The sequence below is a fragment of the Lolium perenne genome, chromosome 2 (genome assembly GCF_019359855.2).
Source record: "Lolium perenne isolate Kyuss_39 chromosome 2, Kyuss_2.0, whole genome shotgun sequence".
NCBI classification, from domain to species: domain Eukaryota; kingdom Viridiplantae; phylum Streptophyta; class Magnoliopsida; order Poales; family Poaceae; genus Lolium; species Lolium perenne.
The window spans coordinates 136897714-136905486 of NC_067245.2; positions in this window are offsets into that span (position 1 = coordinate 136897714).

Below are 7773 nucleotides of genomic sequence, written 5' to 3' on the forward strand. Positions count from 1 at the left end.
GCGAAATGGGATGGCGGTATCGAACGGTAATGGCATTGATGGGGCGACAATCCATACACATTCGTTGCGTCTCATCCGGTTTAGGAACAAGAATTACGGGAACCGCACAGGGGCTTAAGCTTTCACGAACATACCCTTTTTCGAGGAGGTATTGTATTTGGCGTTGGATCTCCTTTGTGTCTTCGGGGTTGGTGCGGTAGGCGGCGCGGTTTGGTAGAGGGGCGCCAGGTATGAGGTCGATGCGGTGCTCAATACCTCGTAGCGGTGGTAGTCCACGAGGAAGCTCGTCGGGGAAGACATCTTGGAACTCCTTCAAAAGAGACAACAAAGACGAAGGAAGTGTTGTTAAGTTGTTAGTCTCCGAAGATGGCCCCTTGCAAATGAGCACATAGTGCAATATGGTGGATGGGTTGTGGTGCAATTCTCTCATCTCACTCTTAGTAGCTATGAGGACACTCTTCATCTCACTCATATATGGCTTGTGGCGCTCACTTTCTTTTTGGTGGGTCACTCTCTCACCTCTCATCTCACTATTGTTGGTAGCTTCCTTAGCCCTCGCTAAAACCTTTGCATTGTCCGCAATTACTTGGCTAGGAGTCATTGGGCATAGGATGAATGTCTTGTCGCCGACCTTGAAGCTATAGACATTTGTGTAACCATCATGGCTTGCTCTTTTGTCATATTGCCAAGGGCGACCAAGTAGCATGTGGCACACAGTCATGGGCACTACATCACAATCAACGGTGTCTTCATAGGCGCCAATCTTGAAGGTTACGGGGCAACTCCCTCCATCGATGATAACCTTTATTGACTTGTCATTGATTCCGGCTCTTGTTTGGAAGATGTTGCACCTTTGATCTTCATTGGGGAGTGCATGGGTTGTCAACACTTTGGTCACCACAAGAGATGGGCTTGCATCATGCACACATAGGACTTGCTCTTGGTCTTCCAAGTCATCATCCTCATGATTGGTTGCGGCTTGGACCAAGGCTTCATATTCACCTTCACTCAAGTACTCCACATCTCCATCATCTCAAGTTATCATAACCCTTGTGTTCTTGCATTCAAAGGATTTATGTCCTTGAGCCCCACACTTGAAGCAAGTGATGTTACTAGATCCCGTGGAAGCTTTGGAGGACATAGTTGATTGATCCGGCTTGAAGCTTGTTGTCTTGAAGGCACTCTTCGTTTGCTTGGGAGGATCCTTGGGAGCAATAGCACTTGCGTTCTTGATGCTTGAGGAGGTGGTTGTTGCATTTCGCGCGGCGAAGGACTTTGTTTTTGCACTTGCTATGTCTTCTCGCACTTGGCGCTCGGCTCTTGTAGCTTGATGAAGCAACTCAACCATTTTGGTGTAAGGCAAGAACTCCACTATCCTCTTGACGGGAATGTTCAATCCATTCAAGAATCTTGCCATTGTTTGCTCTTCTCGCTCATCCACATTGGCACTCATCATGGTCATGTGCATCTCCTTGTAGTACTCCTCAACGGACTTGTAGCTTTGCTTGAGTTGAGTAAGCTTGTTGAAGAGGTCGCGTTTATGGTGGTTGGGCACAAAGCGTTTGTGCATGACTTCTTGCATCTCTTCCCATGTGTCAATGGGCTCTAGATCTTCCTTGTCACGCTTCTTGTTCACTTCTTCCCACCAAACATTTGCATATCCTTCAAACTCAAGTGATACCATGGCCACTTTCTTTGCTTCAGAGAAGTTGTGTATGCGGAAAATCTTTTCAACCTTGAGAACCCAAGATAGGTATGCATCGGGGTCTTCTTCTCCGTGGAATTTGGGCATGGTGAACTTGAGCTTCCCAAAGATTTCCTCTTCATTGCGGTCATTGCGTCTAGGAGGTGGTCTTTCTTCACCAAGTTCTTGACGTTGTTGAGGTAGATGTTGTGGACCTTGAGCATCTCTATTGTTGTTGCTATGTTGTTGACGAGGAGGTGGTCGTCCATGACCTTCATCTTGATCATCATTGTTGTGGGGGCGTCGAGGCATCACACTTTCTTCACTTGATGCTTGGTGTTGATTTGATTCTTCATTTCTTGCCCTTGGAGGAGGTTTTCTAGCATGAGGACGATCATCATGATGGCGGCGATTATCTTGACCTTTAGGGCGTTGAGGATGAACAACATTGATGATTTGGCGCTCTTGGTGCGCTTGCCTTTGTTCCTCTTCATGAAGGCGTTGTCTTTGAGCTTGAGCTTCTTGCACTTGTCGTTGCCGCTCTTGTTTTTCAAGTGCTTGTTGTTCAATGCGGAGGCGCTCTTGTTCCCTTGCTCGAACTAGCTCTTGATCATGGAGAAGGCGTTCTTGCTCTTGTTGGAATTGAGCAAGGATATTCTCTTGTTGAAGGCGCTCTTCTTCAAGGCGCTGACGTTCTTGGACAAGTCGAAGTCGAGCTTGCTCCGCTTCTTGAGCTTGTTGGTGAAGCACTTGAACATCCACATTATGGTGGCGTGGGTCTTCATTGGAATCATGGCGAGACGGTGTAGGAGCTCGTGACCTTGAACTATGAGAGCGCGAAGACCTTGAGTGGTGTCTTCTATCTTCTTGACGGTTGAGTGTATGGAGGATATTGTCCAACGCCGTCTTCATTTCCCTTGTCTCTTGACCTTGTATGGCGAGTGTTGCCTTCAACTCATTGCCTTGAGTTTCAATCTTCTCATTGAGGTCTTGAACTTGATTGTTGAGGTCATTCCGTTGCACTTGAGCTCTTTCTTCATAGCGGACGTTGGTATCCTTGAGCATGGATTCAAATTGATTGAGCTTGGCGTGGATGGCTTGAGTAGCTATTCAATGTTGGTGCCGCGTAATCGGTAGTTGGTTCCCTTCTCCACTAGACATGGTTACAACTAAAACAATAAATATGTGGTGGGTGGTTAGGAAAGACTACCAAAAGTGTCAAAACTTGCAAACCAAAATCGAAAAGGTGTTTCAAGGCGGAGGGAAACCGATATGTATGCACACACACAAAAACAAAAACTCTATATGGTGTTAGGTATGGATGTGGAAAGCCAAATGGAAAAACCAAACGAAAAGTCTATTGTCAAAAGTGGGTAAGATCCAAAAGTCACAAGTCAAAGGCGGTGATCACAAAAGGCATACACAAGGAGGAACACACGCGTGGGACAAAATGGGGTTAGCACGACTTGGAAAATGAGCAAGAACAAAATGGTCCTAACGAAGACTACTAGCTCGGTGTCACGGTAACGCAAGAGAGACCGTGGCTTGGTTGCAAAATTGAGAAGCAACAAGATTTGCGCAAGACGCCTCTCTTCTCTTTTCTCTCTTTTGCTTATAAGCTTTGGACTCGTTTGTGTATAGGTGTCACTCACACACTTTTTCGTTTTCTTTTTGTATTTTTTTTCTTAATTTTTCTCACTATGTAAGGATACTACTATCTATGTAAGTATGTCACACTCCTTTTGCTTAGCTTTTCACACGAGCTTGCTTCGAAGCTTTGATCAACACACGCACACCCTCACGGTCGGGACGCTTGCGCAATGCTTCGCAACACTAGAAAGCCACTCTCGATAGGAAAGATACGCAAAAGAGGCTAGGGCTACAAGTTAGGAGCAAGTTATACCACTTGATGATGGTGGCCGATGATCGTGAACTTGCGATGGTGGTGGAGGTGTCAAATGAACAGCTTGGATCCTCGGGGTGCCGTCGTCGTTGTCGATGTTGCGGAAGCTTTGTGGTAGCTGAAATGGCACTCAAACCGAAGTCCAAACACAAGGGGGTTAGTGCCAAAATAAAAAACGAAGGTAGCTGTGAAAAATTTGGCCAGCCTGAACTTCCGGTCCTGAGGGGCGGTACTTCCGGTCCCGTGCGGAACTTCCGGTCCTGCCGGGCGGAACTTCCGGTCTCAATCAGATCTGCGGGCTGTTCGTCAATTTGGGCGGAAATCCGGTCTGAAATCCTTCGAATTCAAGGAAAATTTGGGCACTAAAAGCTGTGGGAAGGTGGGGGAATTGCAGATCAACACCAAAGAGAAGTTTCTATTGGAGCAAAACCACCAAAAACTCAACAAATCGCGAGATCGATCCAAGGCCAATTTGGGGCTATTTTTGGGAAAAAAATTGGAATATTTTTTTGGTCAAAATTGGTGGAATTGGGTGATGTGGGGGTCAAATCCGTGGCAACCAAAGAGCTGCTGATACCATATGATAAGGGCTAAGCCCAAGGATGTGCCCGATCTTCACGGATTTGGGTGGAATTCGTGGGGGAGGAGGATGAACACGATGAACACGAAGAACGCGAGGGGAATCGTGGGGATACAACACACACACGCACACAAATCGGTTTTCCCTCGTTGGCCCGAACCACCAACTCGATAGAGGTTGCAGGAAAAGACCTTCCGGTAGAAGTCCCGCAAAGAGATCGACAAATCGAAGCTCGAGAGATCTAGAAGGGTAAAAAGACCGGAAGGTTGATAGAAGTGCAAGCAAAAGACCAAATAGGTAGAAGTGCAAGCAAAAGATCAAACAAACGGTAGAAGTCACCAAAGAGATCTTCACGAGTCGATAAGGAGCCCGGGTGGGTACAAGATCAAAGATCTAGGTAGGGTTCCCATAAGGGTGAGCTAAGCTCAGGTTTAATTTCACATCCAGTCTAATCTCAGATCTGAGCCAACAAGGCTATTTATAGGTGGGGGCGAAGGGATAAGTTACACGCTGAAAAGTGATGTCGTGCTGAAGTTCGATGAGGCGGAAGTTCCGGTCATCCTGGGCGGAAGTTCCGGTCATGGGCGGAAGTTCCGGTCTTGTGGGCCGGAAGTTCCGGTCAGGGCGGAAGTTCCGGCCAACTTCAGGCCTTATTCCGGAAATTGGCGATTTCCTCGCAGTAACATCCAGTGTTGTTTTTGTGTAATTCCGGAAGTAGGGCGGAACTTGGGCGGAAGTTGCGGTGGGTGGAAGTTCCGGTCCTCCGGGGCGGAAGTTCCGGCTGGATCCTTTTCCCTGGGAGCTGGAAGGCATCCTGAGGGCATCTGGCCGGAAGTTCCGGTCCTGGGGGCGGAAGTTTCGGCCTGGGCGCTGTAGCTCCATCTTCATCATTTCTAGCTCTCTCTCCATTGGCTTGGTCTCCATGGCTCGCGTCTTGGTCGATGTACCTGATTGAACATAGGGTATTTGCATGAAGTAGCAAGCCATCCAAAGGGGTATCAAAAGCATACGTGGAGAGGAGCGAATTCACCTCTTGGTGTAGGGCTTGGGCTCGAGCTCGTGTCATTGGACCACGAGGAGGGCTTGTCGGTCTTGAGGCGGTGGTGTCCGAAGGCCACCCCGTATCAGTATGTTAGTGGAAGACGACTCCCTCGCACTCTTACCTTGGTGAGATAGTATTGAGGCGATCAACCAAACCGAGAGCAAGACCAAATGTATCGGGTACACACGCAAATCCACACGCAAAGGCTAGCAAATTTAGTGGTAGGTGAGAATGGTGGAAAACCAAAAGATGAAATCCAACATTGAGTATGTTGTTAAAAGTGGGTAAGGTCCAAAAATCAAGTGTCAAAGTGAAGATCACTATAAACATGGAAAAGATGTGGAACTGACACACGAGATAAATGGGGTTAGTGCAACCAAAAAGTGAGCGGAAAAACGTAAGAACCCGTAAGCAAGGGTGCTCGGTGTCACACTAACACAAGGAGAGGCAAAGCTTTGGTTGCAAACGGAGAGACAACAAGATTCACACGCGGCCTCTCTTCTATTTTCTCTCTTTTGCTTAAAAGATTTTTCTCTTTTTGTATTTGGTGGCACTTGCACTCTTTTGTATCTATGACGACACTTTCACTCTTTTTGTGCTTTTTGTTTTCTTTCTTTTTCTTTCACTATGTTAGCGTTAGCTTCGCTTTTGCTATTTTCCCACTCACGAGTACTTTCTTAGAAGCTTGACTCCACACTACACACACACCTCACAATCGGGGCCACGTGTAATGTCTCGCAACACTTGAAAAGCAATGCTCGATAGGAGAGGTCGCAAAAGGAAGAGGGGCTACAAGGGTAATGCAAGTTATACCTGCGATGGTGGTGGTGGTAATCGAAAAGCGAACTCGGGCCGATACGGATTGGCGCCAAGTCAGGGGGCGGTCAGACCGGATTCTGGGCCGGCCGGTCCGGTCTGGGGGCCGGTCAACCGGTGTCTAGGCCGGACAGTCCGGTCACGGGGCCGGTCAACCGGTTTTCTTAACCGGCTGTCGTGTTTCTCTCTCCTGTTCTTCCCCAAACCAAAACCAAAAGATCAAATCGAAGGGAAACGAAGGGATTGGAGGCTAAAAGGTGGGGGAAATAGTAGATCAACACTAAAAACACCAAATCCACGGAACAAAACCACTCAAAACGCAACAAAATCGTAGATCCATCCAAAGGCAATTTAGGGCTACTTTTTTGGGGATTTTTTGGAAAAAAATTTAGAGACGAAATTGGGTGGGTGGGGGGTCAAAATCGCGGTAACCAAAAGCTGCTGATACCATATGATGAGGTCTAAGACCTAGGTTGTGGCCCGATCTCGCAATTGACCCGAAATCAAGAAGGGAAAAGAGGGGGAAGATGAAGAACGCGAAGAACACGAAGAACAAACACACTCACACCAACCCGATACAATCGAATCTTACACTCGTGGCTCGATGGACCACGCCAATAGAATCACTCGGAAGAGACACGAGGTAGAATTCCGTGTGAGAGATCGGGGTTGGAGACGGAGACCGGTGAGAGAGAGAGAGACAGAGTGGAGCACACTAGAATCTCACTCACAAATATCCAAATCCTCAACAAGAGTAGCCTTGATACAAAGGGGATCTAACCCTAGGGGGACAAAGCTCAAAAGTAGTTTAAGCTCAGATTATGTCTAAAGAGTAAAAGGGGGCATCCTGGGTACTTATATAGGCCTACAGGGCCCACAGGTCGAAGAGGTACAAAAGTAACCGACTCAGGCACTTTTGGTAGAGACAAGTCGTGAAATCCGGTCACGGGGCCGGTCCGAACGGGCCTGGGGCCGGAGCGTCCGGTCCAGACCGGGCCAGGGACCGGGCGGCAACCGGAAGTGTCACAGATGTCTTCCCGGTTGGCTCCGGTCCGCCGCCCGGTTGATGCCGAGGTGGATCTGGCGTGCCGCCCGGTTGACCGGATCGTGGACCGGGCCCGCCAGTCAGGCGGCCGGTCGGACCGAGTGCTGGGCCGGCCTGGGCGACTTCTTCTCCTCTCGCGCATGGCGTGCCCTCCTCTCCGTAGTCTTGACGCACCTCGTACCTAATAACACAAAGCATGTCGGCATGAGGTAGCAATCCATCCAATGGGATACCGAGATCGAGGGTAATGAGGAGTGAGTTCACCTTATCATGTAGTGCTTTAACTCGAGCCCGCGTCATTGGTCCACTTGGGGGACTTGTTGGTCTTGTTGTAGTATTGTCGGTGAGCGGGGCTACATCATCCACGCCCTACAGCCAACCATCACGCCGCTCGCCCCAGCTGCGCGCGTGCCTACCCCTGCGTCCGCTCGATCTCCGCTCCAGGCCAGTCACGCCCAAGCCACCGCGCGCCTACGCGCAAGCAAGCACCAGCTCGCCCAAATTACCATGTTCTGGATCAGCGCCCTGCTCTCCAATCACCCATGCAGCATCAGCTCCTGGGCGGCAGTACCGCTAAAGCACCCCCGGCAATGCCGGCCTGCGCCCCCCGGCAGTGCCGGCCACGGCCACGCCCATGCCCTGTTCAAGTTTTGTCCAATTTTGACACCACTTTTTGCACCAAATTTTGACAACTTTCCGGCGC